This window comes from Lissotriton vulgaris, chromosome 6 (assembly GCF_964263255.1).
Source record: "Lissotriton vulgaris chromosome 6, aLisVul1.2, whole genome shotgun sequence".
NCBI lineage: Eukaryota > Metazoa > Chordata > Amphibia > Caudata > Salamandridae > Lissotriton > Lissotriton vulgaris.
In genome coordinates, this window is record NC_141694.1 from 412,306,381 (window position 1) to 412,322,952 (window position 16,572).

The 16,572-nt window shown below is 44.7% G+C and overlaps 1 protein-coding gene across 2 annotated transcripts in view; it reads left to right on the top strand.

Annotated features, from left to right (window-relative positions):
• FBXO9 (F-box protein 9) overlaps positions 1 to 16,572 on the top strand; it is a 373,518-nt gene that overhangs the window by 248,780 nt on the left and 108,166 nt on the right. The gene's annotated exons all lie outside the window — the stretch shown is intronic.

Here is a 16,572-nt window from a genome sequence, read left to right on the forward strand (position 1 = left end):
AAATGCCAGAAACCGGTCCCCGGTAGCTTGTTTCCTTCCCAGTATAAGAATTGGCTTGGTAGTTTGGTCTGCCCTGTTCCCATGATGCATTGGGCCAGGGTCAGACTAATTTGCATATGGCCAAGTTCTGAGCTGGGATGGTGCAGTGAGCTAAAAAATGGTGATGGATCAAGCCCTGATCTCTGGACTGGGTAAGAGTGGTCTGCTTAATTCAGACACTCTGTTCATCACCACCCCCTTTTCTGAATCATTTTTGTCCACCATAAGCGTGGAAGGGTATACTCAGATGTGAGTCCCTAGCTCATTGCACCATCAGGATTCAAGCAAGCCGGGCCGAAGACGGCTGAAATGCCAGAAACCGGTCCCCAGTAGCTTGTTTCCTTCCCAGTATAAGAATTGGCTTGGTAGTTTGGTCTGCCCTGTTCCCATGATGCACTGGGCCAGGGTCAGACTAATTTGCATATGGCCAAGTTCTGAGCTGGGATGGTGCAGTGAGCTAAAAAATTGTGATGGATCAAGCCCTAATCTCTGGACTGGGTAAGAGTGGTCTGCTTAATTCAGACACTCTGTTCATCACCACCCCCTTTTCTGAATCGTCAAACTGAACAAAGGCACGCAACCGAAGGGCGCCGAACCGAAAAAGGTCACCGACCCGAACAAGCCTGCTGTTCAAAATCCGTCGACCCCGGCAAAGGGCGCCGTACCGAAACCCGCGCCGAGGCCGGAAAAACCTGTCGACCCGAAGATACCGGCTCCAAAGTCACCAGTTGATCCAAAAAAGAACATCGACTCTGGGAAGGACACTCCTCCAAAGAAACCTACGGAGCACAAGAAACGCGTCGAACCGAAAGTTCCGGTCGACCCGAAAAAAGGCCCGAGCCGAAAAAATCTGTTACTAAGCCAAAAGTCGTTGAAAAACCAAAGTCTAACACTCAACCAAGGATTGTAGAGGAAGAACTCTTCCACCCAGATCCCTCTGACGACCAGGCAAAGATATACATTAATCCAGAGACTGGTAAAGTTACCATCCTGCATAGAAAAAAGAAGCCTTTGGACTTTGAACCTCAGGCCCCTATTCCATTAAAGAAAAAGGACTTTGGGACTTCTCCCTCTAGACTCTTCATTCCTTTTCAGCCTATTATGCCTACTACACCTTTTATTCCCTACTCTCCTTATTCTCCTTCTCAACATGGGGACAATGAAGGCAACACAGCCTCAATATGACTTAATCACTACCGCTTGAACCTCGACTGCCTGAACCACGACCTCCTAAACCACGAAAGTTTAAAAATCGATCTTTTCATTACAACTACTTTTTTAGTACTACTTTCTGTACAACGAAAATCCTTTATTTAGTCATTGTTTGTGGGGGGAAACCCCTAACACCCCCCGAAACTCCCCTATTAACGTTTTGCTTGAAGTGAAAGTGTTTATACGTTAATTTAAATACAAATGTTAATCAACTCATTTTTTAAATAATACTCCAAATAATAATTATATGTTTTTAAAATTACGTTCATTTTAAGATATTACCTACCTTTGAATGTCTTAGAATTCCATGTTCCATGCTCGCACAACCGTTTACGCCAATCAGGGTGCATTTTTTTTTTTTTTTCTAAACCTATTGCGTTAGACAAATGTTTCTGATTGGGCAGAGATGAGTGACGTTTTACTCCAACAAAGCCCAATCTTAGTGAGCGCAAGGGGTTGGTAGGCGGAAGACATCGTTGACAAGTGACGTGGGCGTCAAGTCGTGGTTCCGGCCGTTGTGGTTCCGTCCGTCGATGTTGAGCAGTCTTCGTTGTTCTTTCCTCGTTGTTCAGGTGAGTCGTTGCTCAAACATCGTGGTTTAGGATGTTTCCCCTTACAACACCCATCCCATCCCTGATATACCCCCTTATCCTACTAAGCCGTCACCTACTGATGACACCGTAGTCTTTAATCAACTCATAGACAGGGCAGCACAATTCCACAACGTAGATATGCATAACAACCCTGTTGAGGAAGACTTCTTGTTTGACACCTTCCCTACATCAGAAAAATGTGTCAAAACACTTCCCATGTTAAAGGGAGTTCTGAAACATGCACCTGGCATACTTAAGGATACAGCCAGGGCACGGGTAATCAACCCCAGAATAGAAAAAAAGTATAGGGCAGCTCCTACAGTCCCTACTTACATCAGAGGGCAGTTACCACTAGACTCCCTGGTAGCGGCCAACGCACGGATAAGAGCCAACTCCCAAACGACTGGGGAAGCACCTCCCCCAGACAAGGAGTCAAAAATACTAGAGGCATCAGGCAAAAGGGTAGCAGCACAAGCTAATACACAAGCACTACTGGCTTGTTACGACAGGGCGCATTACGATCAGCTAGAAAGCCTCATGCAACACCTACCTGAGCCTTTCAAAGCACAAGCCCAAGATCTTATACAAGAGGGAAAATTCATAACAAACGCCTCCATCAAATGCGCGGTTGACGCAGCATGTAGTGCAGCTAGGTCAATCAACACTAGCATCCTACTCCGCAGACATGCATGGCTGCGTATTTCTGGTTTTAAAAATGAGGTCCAATCCACCATTCTTAACCAGCCTGTCAATCAGGATTTTTTATTTGGCCCTGCTGTCGACACCATTTTGGATAAAATGTAAAAGGACACTGAGACTGCAAAATCAATGGGGGCATTGCAATTTCAGCAACAAAGAGGCTCCTTTCGTCGCTCCTCATACAGAGCAACTACACGAGGAAATACAAACATCTGCCTCATACAAAAGTAACACACAAGGTTCCTTCAACAAGAACACAAACAGAGGAGGTTACATGGGGAAACAACAATAAGGGAAGAGGACGTGGAGGCAATAACACCAGAGCCTCCACGGCCACAAAACAGGGACTTCATTACGCTACCTCCAGACCACCTAACACCGGTCGGAGGCAGACTCCAACAGTTCCTGCCTGTCTGGAACGCAATTACCACAGACAGGTGGGTGAGAGAAATTATCCAGTCTGGCTATTGCCTAGAAATGACTTCCACACCACCAAACATACCACTCAGACATCTTCCAATGTCCAGGGAACACATCACCCTGCTTCAACAAGAGGAGACCTGCATGCTAGAAAAGGGGGCCATAGAGCACTCCCTATACTTCCTTATTCCCAAGAAGGATGGTTCCCTCAGACCAATATTCGACCTCAGACCCCTAAACCAATACATTCTATCGGAGCACTTTCATATGATCACACTACAACAAGTGCTCCCGTTGCTACAAGGAGATTTCCTAGCAACACTAGACCTCAAAGATGCGTATTTTCACATATCCATCTATCCAGCCCACAGAAAATACCTCAGGTTCACAATAGAAGGTCAACACTACCAATTCAAGGTTTTGCCCTTCGGGGTTACCACAGCTCCAAGAGTGTTTACAAAATGCTTAGCGACAGTATCAGCACATCTGAGAAGGCAACACGTCCATGTGTACCCTTATCTGGACGATTGGCTGATGCAAGCAAAATCGTACCAACAGTGCGCTGCACACACGTTTCAAACAATCCAGTTGCTACACAGCCTAGGCTTTTCAATCAACTACGCAAAATCACATCTGCAGCCGTCCCACAAACAGCAGTACCTGGGAGCCACTATAGACACCTCAGTGGCAAAGGCATATCCAAAATCAGCAAGGATAGACAGTATGCAGGCACTCATTCGCAGATTCCTGCCAAATCACTCTGTCAGCTCAAGTCTTCATGCAGCTCATAGGCATGATGGCCTCCTGCATATTCATTGTCCCCCATGCCAGACTTCAAATGCGCCCATTACAGGAATGCCTAGCACGGCAATGGAATCAGGCTCAAGGACAACTAAAAGACCTAGTGTTGGTAGACAGTCGCGCTCACAACTCTCTGCAGTGGTGAAACCCACAAAACCTTTTCAAGGGGCGACTGTTCCAAGAGCCGGTTCCACAACTAGTATTGACAGCGGACGCATCACTAACAGGCTGGGGAGCCCATCTCCTTCAATACACAGTACAAGGGCTCTGGACAAACAAACAGAAAAAGCTGCATATCAACCAACTGGAATTGCTAGCAATATTCCTAGCCCTAAAAGCATTTCAGACATACTTGTACAGCAAGACGGTGTTGATCCGAACGGACAACATGACCGCAATGTACTGTGGAATTTTAGTACACGAGCTGAACATCATCTGCGCCAGCTTGTCACCCACGTACAACATGCACGACAGCCATTTTAGGTATCATGGTCTCCCTGTCCACGATCGATCGCCAGCGTGCTCCCCTGACCCTACGAGCATCCTCCGCGCACCCTGGCTCCCCCCCCCCCCCCCCCCCCCCCTCCCTCACATGGGCAAGTCATAAACCTTCTTCTTCTGCATGACTCTGTCCTTGGGAGTCACGCTCGCGCCTGACCAACACCTCCTTTCCTTTCATGAATACCCCTCTGTTGGTAAACTCTCCCTCCGCGCTTGATTGTCCACGCGGCATGAATACCTCTCCTTTGATGACCCCTTCCCCCGAGTCCGATTGTCCACACAGGTCCGGGGCCATCGCCTAGCCGGGAGATAGAGTTTACTGCCCCCTATTGTATGGAGTCGCTCCTCTTCAAAGGACCCACTATTGATCATGGCCCCCCCACCCCCTGGGATACGATCAGGCGCACACATCCTAAGAATCGACGGAACACCCAGCTGCGTGATAGCCCCCTCCTATTATCAGCAGGGTGAGGACCTCTATTGTGGATGCATGTGGGGGTGGGTCTGACACGAGGATTACAGGGATGTCTTTTTATAAGTTCAAAGAGTTTTTATACAATAAAGAATGTTCACATGTCATAAACCAGGGTATAAGAGGCCAGGCCTCAGAGAGGCTGTTGGAGCACCTTGAGACGATACCTTGTTGTCTGATCTGATGTGTTCTGCTCCGTCGGAATAAAAACTTCTGTTTCCTGCCTTCCAGTCTCCAGCGCCTGCCTCTTTGTTTGGTAACTAGAGTGGTATAGAGGCGGTTAACGCCGGGCAATCTTGAAACAGGCCATCAGCCCCACCCTTTTTCTACAGTACTATATCCAGAAACAGGGAGGAACACACTCTCCACAGCTGTCCCATCTGGCACAAAGCATATGGAAGTGGGCGATTCCCAAAAACATTTTTTTTCCTATCAGAACACCTTCCAGGGAAGGACAATCAGGTTGCCAACCTGCTCAGCAGGCACAGCCAACAACTACACGAATGGGAGATTGACCCCCAGGTTCTCCAGCCATTCTTCGAGGAGTGGGGTCACCCAGAAATAGACCTGCAATGTCCATAATGCATTGGGAAAATCACATTTTCAACATGATAATGCTCTCTCTTTATCAAGCCTGCAATTCCGTTTTGCACTGTATTGTTTAGTTCTGGGGACATTGCAGTAAGAAGTGACTACGCAGAGATGCTGTAGCCCTTTAAAAGTGGATCTAATTCAAAGTCATTCCTTCATTTTGCTCACCTGTGAACAAGACTCCACGAGAGTTGAAACGCGTCAGGATTAAATCTGTTGCCATTTTGAAGTTTGCAATAAAGAAGTGCTGGCTTTCATCAAACTCCGGTCTGCGGCGTGCTGCTTTGTGTTTTCCAAGGTAGATTAAGTTGGATGTAAGCGGGGTGCTCTGATACCTGCGCGCCGTGGCCGCCCTGTTGGTCAGGGGCTCAAGATTGGAGAAAACTATGTTGGTGTTGGATGTTAATAAAACAGGAGCCCGACACACCTGCGTGATACACTTAAAGAAAAGGTATGAAAAGTGTTTCACCATTCATCATGAAGTGTAGCAGAGCAAGGGAATTCAAATGGACACTGGCCCTTTTGATGGAGTTTGAGAAACATGCACTGCAGAAAATTGGGCATCAAGATATTTCGAGCATTTTTGTTGCATGGGAAATCACGAATATATTTGGAAATACAGAGTCAGCTTTTCCCCAGAACTAAACAATACAGTGGAAAACGGAAATGCAGGCTTGATAAAGAGAGAGCATTATCATGTTGAAAAGGTGATTTTCCCAATGCATTATGGACATTGCAGTAAGAAGTGACTATGGAGATATGCTGTAGCCCTTTAAAAGCGGACTTAATTCAAAGTCATTCCTTCATTTTGCTCACCTGTAAACAAGACTCCACGAGAGTTGAAACGCGTCATATATAAATACATGTTTTTTCTTTTTTCTTTCATTTGCCAGTAACTTTGACGTATTTTAAGATGTCTTCAGTGATGTTACTGACCATGTCATGAGTGATGCCTCTTGGAGCTTATTCGAAACCTTGGATAAAAACACCATTCTAAAAAATCATTGAGACTATCTAACCACTTCAGTGACCCCTTGCCATCGAATTTCTTCAGTGAGATTAAACTCTCCATACTCCCCACTCTGGGCCAAGACAGCTTATGCCTTACTGCTTCAAGGCTCTATCCCAGAGTGCCTAAAGGCCGGACAGGTCACCCCTATTCTAAAGAAATCTACTGCAGATCACACTGTCCTACAGAACTTTCACCAATCTCCAACATTTCAACTCTGGTGAATCTTATAGAGAAAGGCATCCATGTCCACCTATGTAACCACATAGGCCAATTCCAACTACTTGACCAATTTCAGTCCGGCTTCCGTCACGGTCATAGTACCCAATCTGCTCTTACTCACATTGTACATGATGCCCTCAAAATGCTGGATCAGAACGATTTCTGCCTTCTAACACTCCTAGAACTATTGTCAGCTTTCAATTCGGATAAACATAACTGCTTGGAACGCCTGATTGGGCTCTCGGGGCCTGTCGTAAACTGGTTCTCCTCTTTTCTCCACAATAGAACATGAAGATTTAAGATTAATCTTTCTATATTTAATCCCTCACTGGTCACTCTAGAGGTACCACAAGGATCCACGCTTTCACCAACTCTCTTCAACTTGTTCATGGTGCCTTTAACTGACAATTTTAAACTATCCAACCTCCATTATCACATGTATGCCGATGACATCCAACTGTACCTGAAAGTCTCCTCACCAGAAGATATCCAGTCACTCAACACCACTCTATTGAAAGTTTAAACCTCGCTGGCTCTCAATCACCTTAAATTAAATGTCTTAAAATTGAATTCTTCTCAGTCACCCCACCTAAACAGTTGCCAGCCATCAAAGAATGGATGAATCAGCTAACCGCTCTTAACTGCATACTGCACATCATTGGCTCCATGAGTTTACTGGGCATAATGCTAGACAACAGTCAGAAGCACATTAGTGCTCTCCCCAAAGGTGTGAACTTCCAAATGAACATCTCAAGGAAAATTAACTCTTTTCTCTACCCGAATGACTTCAAATCTGCTGTGCAAACGCTAGTGAGCTCTATGTTGGACTATTGAAGCGCTACCCTCTGTGGCCTTCCCAAATCTAAGATGACTCCACCAAGTGCCTCTCTCTTCACTCCACTGCAAGACTCATCACAGGTTCCAAAAGAAAGTACCATATCACGCCGGAGTTGAAAACCCTAAACTGGCTCCCATATAAAGCAGGAATACAACAAAAATTTGCCTACCTGCCCCATAAAGCCTTACACTTCAACACCCGGTATACCTTGCACAAAAACTTCTATCTTGTGGTTCTAGACCCCCCAGAAGTGGCTGCACCTTACAGTTGATGCCGCAGAAATTTCAGTAAAAGAAAACGTACAATCGAGCTTTCTCTGGTATCGCCCTGAGAATTTGAAACTCCGGATGAACCCCTCAACGGCATCCATCAAAAAGAAAGTTAAAGCGCTGTTAATGAACAAATTCTTGTTCTAGAACCTCCCCACTCCTTGCAAGCACTCTATTCGCCCTCCTCACCCTTGTTTCTTACCTGACTTTTATGATTGTATTTTGGTATGTGACTTTCAAAGAGTTACTTATTCTTGCACTGTTCGTATTTATCTCTTTTGATCATCTAGCTTCCTCCTCCGGGGCATTTGTAAGTTGCTTCATTTATTCTTGTTCCGCTAATCTCCAGGCCTGCTCTGACACATTTCCCTCACCCTGGTATATTACTTGTATATTACGTGACTGTTGATGATTAAGCCTAGTTCTGTTGGCCTAAAGTTTTTCTCTTCCTGTACCTTTTCAGTTACCTTTGTGTTTGCTTTATATGCCTCCTCTTTATCGCTCTATTTCTTGTTTGCACTTTATAAAACTTAAAATAAGGTGGAGCTACGACAGCAAGTAAGATGGCTGCATAGTCTCCCGGCTCCGCTGACCTCCGTCTTTCGCCAGAAGATCCTGTTATCTATCCTGATTTCCCGCCCCATATCCGTGTATATGAACTAATCTGCAGTCCGATGGAGCGATCCCTAGACTTTTCCGACATTATGGAGTGGAGTAATGTCGAGGTTTGATTTGAGGCCTAACCCAGTCTGGAAGCCGGGGTCTCGAGTGCTGGTCCAGCCGGGTCCTAGTTGAACAACAGCGGTCCGGTCCATGGAACTTTCGACATCTTTTGGATTGCTTTGCTGCCGATCTGCTGTCTGGTACCGTATCGGAGGTGAGGAGACGAGTGACGCCCGAGGCGGTGTGGCGGTGGTCCCTGACCCGGAGGCCTAGCGTTTGCATCGCCGGTGCCTTTGGGTTGGAGACTTGGCGCGCACTATCGCATGTTGACGATCTCTCCCTCACGGTTCATTCCTGCTCCGACTAATCTTACCCCGGGGAAGGCGAATCTCCATGGGGATCAATATGCCTGATGTTATGCGGAACCCGGCGGAGCGGGCTAAGTGCGGCTCGTCATTGCGGTCAGTGCTGGCAACCCTCGAGGCACTTCAGGTGACTATGGAGGCCCAGGTCTGGAATCTGATGTCGGCAGCGGATGGAATTAGAGGGTCGGGACCGGAACCTGACTCGTTGCCCGGGACCCGGCAGCCAGCTCACCTCCCGACAGACACCCCAGCGGTGCATTCAGACCCGGTGCTTGGAGCTGTGTCTGCCCCTACAGAACTGGAACTGTTCGAACATGCTGAGATCGGCGTTTCAACTGTATGGTCGGAATCTTTGGTTTCGCAGCCGGCGGAACATTTAACTGCTGTTCCCATTCTGGAAACTTTTGGTCGGAACTGTGAACTGTGTTGGATTGTGTCGCACCCCCTTCCCAGCTGGTCCATCAAGATGGCGGATGGGACAGTGCCTGGCCTTGGAGTCGGGGTGGTGCATTGTTGGAACCGGCCGTCTACTTTGGGATTTGCCATCCTTTCTCCATCTAACAGACCATATTTCGGCAACTTCTGTATATATTTTGACAATTTGACGATGGGGCTCTACTTATCGGAGGGAATCAGCAAATTTGATTGACGGGGCCAAGGCTGAGACTGTTGTTTGGGGTTTCGCACTATGGTTTCATCAGTAACGGGATTGCTTTACTAGGTTAACGGAGACCGGGCGCAGTTTATAGTTTCCCCGGGTGTACTTTTCTATTGTGGTCTGCTCGATTGTGTCAGCTTTGTGGGGGATTCTTTGTTAAGGCGGTGGGGAGAGACCGGGAATGCGTATGATATAGCCCACCTCCATTTCTACTTTTAGGGTAGGGGTTTAGTTTTTCTTTCTTTCTCTTTGTTCTTCCTATATTTCGGGTTTCAGTTATTTGCGGCGACAGGCACGCTGCTAGGGGGGTAGGCCGTAGTCATCTGCAGGGGTGCAGGGTGGGGGGTTGGGGGAGGGGAATTTTGTTTTTCCTTATTGTTTCTATGGCCTTTTTTCTCTTTCGTATCTTTCCTTGCCTTTTCTTTCGCTTCTTTCCTTTTCGGGTCAGCGTAGTGGGTCCATTTTTCTGTCAATTATCGACTTTTTTATCTGTGCCTATACTTTTCACGGTATTTCAGTATCATTGGGCGGGCGCTTAACTGGTGCGAACTGTGATTGTATGCTTGTTTATCCTGAATTGTATGCCTTAGCGCCACTGTCTTAAATGAGATCGATCTAATTGTGGAAATCCTACTATTTTGCCCGCCCTTTATGCGACTTTGTGATATTGTATGGCACCTGATCCTTCTATGTTTATATTGTAAAATGGATCCTTTAGAATCCTGTCATTCGCATGGTATGTTCTATAGCCAATTTTAATTGAAGTTGTGGTACATTCGCTTCCCGGGAGGCCGAGTCTTGTCCTAACTGACTTGCTGTGATGAAACTGATTAGCGGCCGGCCCTGGTGGTTGTAGGCCCATATTTGTAACTGGTTGAAGTATTAATAAAGGTTTTCCAAAAAAAACACTTAAAATAAAAAAAATTAATGTGTAATGTAATGAGGTCATAAGTAGTGCATTGTAGGGGCGTACGTTATATGTAGTTAACTCTGGTTACTATACAGCTGAATTTCACTGGTGTTATACGAGTGAAATCTGAGCCCAACCCTGTAACCTTTGGGGTTTTTTTCAGTGAATTTCTAAGGTTTTTTAAATTGTGTTCCCTAACTATAAAAACCCAGTAACCTTTGTTTTTTTTCAGTCAATATATATAGATATAGATCTAGAGATAGATAGATAGATAGATAGATAGATAGATAGATAGATAGATAGATAGATAGATATCACCCTGGGTAGTTCACAAGTTTTAGTCAGAGAGCTGCTCTTTCATATACAGCACTCTGTAACACCACTGACACTCTGAAACTGCTCACCTCAAACATCTGTTTTTCTAGCAGAGTTTTGAGGATTAGCACAGTGCCATCCACGCTGATCTGTAACTATTCCAGGCAAAGTTTTACAGCTTTGTGGTGGTAAAATGAACACAAACAGCCCCTGGCGTGTTTTTGTGTAATTTAAGCATGTCCGAGAGAAGGAAGTGCCCAGTGCAAGTCAAAGCAATTCCCTTTTCAGCTTAGAGGAATGCATAAATTGTGCAAAAAGGAAGCACTTTTGAGGGTTTTATTTTCATTCAGTAATCCTCAAGATCTGAGTTGCATGTACTAGAAGTCTGTTTTTAACTTTCAATCTTTTATCCAATTGATGACAGAATATGCACTTATGTAAAGGAGTTTGGTCCACTCGTCTTATCTGATAAATGTAACCAGTATGTATTAAGAGTTCCAAGAAATGAACTGGAGATATATATTTAGCATTGAAAACATTCAGTGGATGAAGCTCATGGATGAAGCTTGGTTGTCATGTAAATGTATGAAGACTGTGAGATCACAACAACAAAAAAGCAGAGATTTTCATTTTGATTTTCTTTTCTATGTAACAGATATTCTGACGTGTTAACACAAAGCTTTGTACAATGTTGTAATTTGGAGTGCAACTAGCAACATTCTAATGTTAGGAACTGCTGGTTTGGTTCCACAATTGGACACCTATTGGTAACAAGGTGACTTTGTTAGTTGTCCATCCTAGGGTTCCTGTACCTACTAAATATTGGCAAAAAAAGTAATGCAGGGGAAGCACAGTAGTGCAGTAAGTGTTGCCATTGGTACCAAACTTTGATTTCCCTACAAAAAGTGACAATTTGGCCTCCTGGGTGGGCATCCATACTGAGATGATGGGCTCATGCTGGACTGGTCCAAGAGTTTACCATAGACCACACCATCTTTGACCACATCCCTAAAGCCCCTGATTCTTTGTTGTAACGTATCTAGGGCTCTAGTGTAATTTTCTGAATTCATGCCCTTATATAGGTATAACTTATCATATCCTTATATAGGCATAAGAATCGTAACAATATTTAGGCACAGCCAATGCAGTCCAAATACGGCATGGCTACTTCCACTAAGCTCCTAGAGTACAACGAGTTCTTGAAGACAACCAGCCTTCAGCAGTCCGGGACTTCCCCCTGCTTCAGTATTGATTTGTTCCAGAACTTTTGGAGCGTGTAAAGAACTTTGAGTTCTTAGTGACGTTATTATGTCCACCCTTACGTCAAGCTCAGCACCTTCCAGGTATATATATACCCACATCTGCCCTAGCAAACACACAGTGGTTTTGGAGCAGATCGACTAACTACTTGCCCGACGCCCTGCTGTAGCGAGTGCCGAAGGAAGCCGACCCTCCAGCTGACGCACTGAGAGAGACGCTGTCTTTTCTCTTGCCGAGAAATCCAGCTCTGGTGTTTCCCTGCTACCCTTGCGGGTTACTGAGAGATTGAGTCTTGAGAGAGAGATACAAGACCTCCTTCATTCTATAACCAAGGTACGGAGCTGATTAGACCCTTAGAGAATTCTTGGATAGATTCTTGGCAGAAACTATTTAACTCAAGCTACACCTCAATTACTTATTCCCTTGTACTAGGCTTAAGTTGGGTACACTGGGGTAGGCGTATTTTAGATGCACCAGTTGAGTACTTTTAGTCATTATTTATCATTGTATGTATTTTATCCATTTTAAGTATCTTATGGCTTAGAAACCATACAAATGCTTTTACAGTATTATTTCATAATACTCCTTTTACTGTACGCACTTTCCTTCATAGCAAGTATTACGATTGTTGCAATTAACTTCTCTTGCTTGAGAAAGAAGACTGCTCAATAAAATAACCTTTTTATTGAAAACGCCCGTCTCCCTATTTCTCTGCACTTCTGGTGAAACGAAGCATGCACGATTGACTGAGGGAAATAGCCATCTATTTTTTCCGCGACTCTGAAGGTATATTTCTTATTCTTGGAGAACAAAGTTGTCATGTTATATGGTTGTCAGAAACTAATCCCTTCTTGTTTATTCGAGAAAGTTTCTAGTGACCTCTGAGCTAGCTGGCATTCACAATTAAGTCTAACATACTCAGTAGAGACCTAGTCGACTTCAGTCCTAGTCTAAACTATTGTTTATGTTATTCCAATGCGCATAGCCTATTCGGAATGTAGGAACTACACTACATCTTAAGATCCAAAATCTCTGGTTCTTAGACATCTTACTCTTCATATGGTGAGAGATCATTTGTCTCCCAGTGACGTAAGTACTTCTGTACATAGTTGAGGAAAGGATATTCCATCTTTCTCTACAGTCTGGTAGTTAGTGTGCCTCATTCCTAACATACCTCTGAAATGCAACTTGGTCATCTTACCTCAGCAGTGTTCCCAATATTGTGAATGTATTGTTTTGTGAAATATTTGTCTTTTGCCATCAGCTATTAGTTGCTTCATGGCCATGTAAGATTGCTTTATTCCAGAAGTGTGTTGCAAGTAGAACATTGCACCATGCTAAGTGTCACAAGTTGCGCTTCACTCCGTAATTGCACTATTGCTTTTCCTCTGCATGTTAAATTAACCTGTCACCATGCACTTAGAGGATGAAAAGTGGCAATGAATAAAATATTATGAACCATGCCACTTACAATACGAAATTCTCAAAGTTAGACCCACATTTTTGCACAAGCTGCAAAATGTTTGTCATTGTTTTGTGAAGACTTCAGCCCTAGTTCTAAGCTCCTTTCTGATCCTTTACCTATTTTCAAGCCTCACACATTGGACTATAATTGTGCATGCTCACCTAACCTAAGGCATAGGTTGAGCTTTTATACCAGCTGCAGCCCAGCACCACAGAGATGTGTTGAACCCTGGACAACTCTGGGCTTGACTAGTTAGAGCAGGCATTAGCAAAGCCAGTAGGTTTTGCTTATGCAAGAGCTAATGGCTTTGCCAATGTGTTTTAGCCATGTTCTACACCAGTGTGCCATCAGTTTAGCATGGCTAAAAGTTGGTGGCCTAGAGGAGAGTGGTGTTTAGTTTCATAGAGTGGAATGGCAAAGAGTAGAGTGGACTAGCCTGTAGAGTGGAGTGCTGCCGAGTGCAGTGGGGTAGAGTGGAGTGTTGCAGTGTAGAATGTCATAGTGTGGTGTATAGTCCATTGGCTTGGAGTGCATTGGAGTAGCGTAGAGTGTTGTAGAGTTGAGTGTCGTAGGGTGAAATGGCGTGAAGTACCGTGGTGCAGTGGCATAAAGTAGAGTGCAGTGAAGGAAAGTGGAGTGGCGTAGAGTTGACCAGTGTAGAGTGCATTGGCGTAGAGAGCAGTGGTGTGGACTACAGTGGTGTAGTGGCATTGAGTTGTGCAGAGTAGAGTGCAGTGGCATGGAGTGGTGTAGAGTGAAATGGCATAGTGTTTCAGAGTATAGTGGCATAGCGTGCAGCGGCATAGAATTCAGCTGCAAGATGGCATAGATTAAAGTGGTGCATAGTAGAGTACGGTGGCGTAGTGACATAGTGTTGCAGAGTATAGTATAGTGGTGTGGAGTGGTGTAGAGTACAGGGTGGGGTAGACTACAGTGGTGCAGAGTAGAGTGCAGTTGCATAGAATACAATGGTTCAAAGTGGAGTGCCATAAAGTGGATGGTTTCAGAGTAGAGGGAGGTGGCGCAGAGTGGTGCAGTGCATATTAGAGTGTAGTGGCATAGAGTAATGACATAAAGTGGTGTAGAGTAGATAACAGTGGTGTACAGTGGATTGGCATGAAGTGCATTGGCATATTGTGCAGTGGAGTAGAGTGGAGTTGCAGAGACTGGAGTGGTGTTGACTGCAGTGGCAACGTTTGCAGTGGTATAGAGTAAAGTGCATTGGCATAGAGTAGAGTGGCGCAGAATAGAGTAGAGCGGCATAGTGCAGTGGCGGTGATTGGTGCAGAGTAGAGTTCAGTGTCACAGAGTTCAGTGGTATGGTGTAAAGTGGAGTGGTGCAGAGTAGAGTGCAGGGGTGTAGAGTATGCATGGTGTGGTAGCACGCTGCCATTACAGACACCACATTTTTGATTGAAACGACCATTACATTTGTACAGACATTCAGTTTTATGGCTAAAATTATACAGTGCAAACAATAATGTGTGGAAATGGCATAACCTGGTGTACTGATTTCATCATAATAATGAATTTGTTTCCAGCACACTTCAGGATTAACAAAAACATGTGCTTCGTGTATGCAAAATACTTGTACAATTCATTTAAATGTTGTTGTATGCTAGGAAAAACCCTTCCCTATTCCTAGTGTCCAGTAAGATTGTCACATAAGTTCTCTCCGTTGGAAGTCGGAGAAATAAAAATAAACATCAAGCTTCCTCAGAAGACCGAGTCTTACATTTGACCTCTTTCTTTGAATGCACAGCAAGTGTGAAAAGATAAGATCAAGTTGTATATGTCTGTTTACTGAAGGAAGCACTCATGGAAGAATACAAGTAGAGGTATTATAAAAAGGCTTTGTTCCAGGTGAGGGCCGAACTGAACCTGGACAGTATAAAACAAATAAAGCCAGCCAATAGAAAGCCAGAAATTGTGGGTTACAAACCACAAAACCAATGGTAAGCAACAGGCAGGGTGCATTCCCAGGGAAGCTTTCTGATTGCACCCAAGATATCTTTAGCAAACCAAACAGCTGTGCTCTCTGGTAGGCTTCAACCTAAAAACGAACCCAGGCAAGCTGTCAGAGCACCTCCTGTAACCCCACGACAAACTCTGAGCTTACTGAGACTCTTAACATCAATTGGGCATAGAAGAGTCACCAAAGTGGAGAAAGGATAATCTGATGAGACATAAGCTCTCTTTGGTAGTATTCTAGGTTTCGCTATTTGAAAACACTCTTCCAGCATTCTATATCATATAAAAGTCGGATCAGATAGCTTAATGCCTTTGTCCTTCTGAACCATACACCAGCTACCATTGGGACAAGGTGGTATTCTTAGCTCATTCTTCCTTTGTTTAAACAGTAGTTACTGAATTTCCTTTGAATAGTCTTGTTTCTCACCATAACACTTTATTGGCTGAAGAAGTGCTACTTAGCATTAATGTATGGTGCACGTTTTAACTGCATCTGGATAAAACCAAGAATCTGTGTTCCACTGGTCGACTGTGGTAATACATAGGTCAGTAAGCCCAATCCAAGGACAGAGGGGCCACATGAATTACCTTATGCAACTCTCATTGCTCCTTAGGACAACTCTCCCTTTCAATGACCATGGTCATTTCACCTGAGCGAAAGTGATTTCCATTGCATTCTACAGGCATTCTCTTGTCAACGATCTATGCAGGACTACGAGGTGAAACACCCCACATACTTTATGCAAGTATAATGCCCATGGTGCATAACTAAGTGATATACACTTCGTTCAGGAATTCAAGAAATCTCTTTTTTGTTACATTGCTGTGAAAGTACCTACCAATTGGGAATTGGAGAGAGCAGTGACTTAAGGGTAAGGTAAAGTTACATTTATGGTTTCACCATTATTTCTAGTCTGCCTGCTGTAACATCTAATTGGTGGTGGCACTCTCCAATAACACCGAGCAGGACGCCCTCAAGTTTCAGGGCGACGTTCCGGCAGTGGCCTGGTGTTTGACGCCAACTGTCTCCAGCTGAATTCCAACAAGTCGGAGGTATTGTTAGTGGGAAAGGACCATGGTTAGTGGAGTGATTTCTGGTGGCCAGCCAGTCTGGGCAAGCCCCCCTTCCCTAAGCAGATAGTAAAAAATCTAGGGGTTTGGTTGGACTCCTCTTTAAACTACTGAGTCCAAACCCAAAAAACTGCAGGGATTTGTTTTGGACTCTTACGGGTGCTCAGACCATTGCTGGGCTTGTTTGACGCACCCATGCGTCAGGTTATCTTCCAGGCAATGATATTG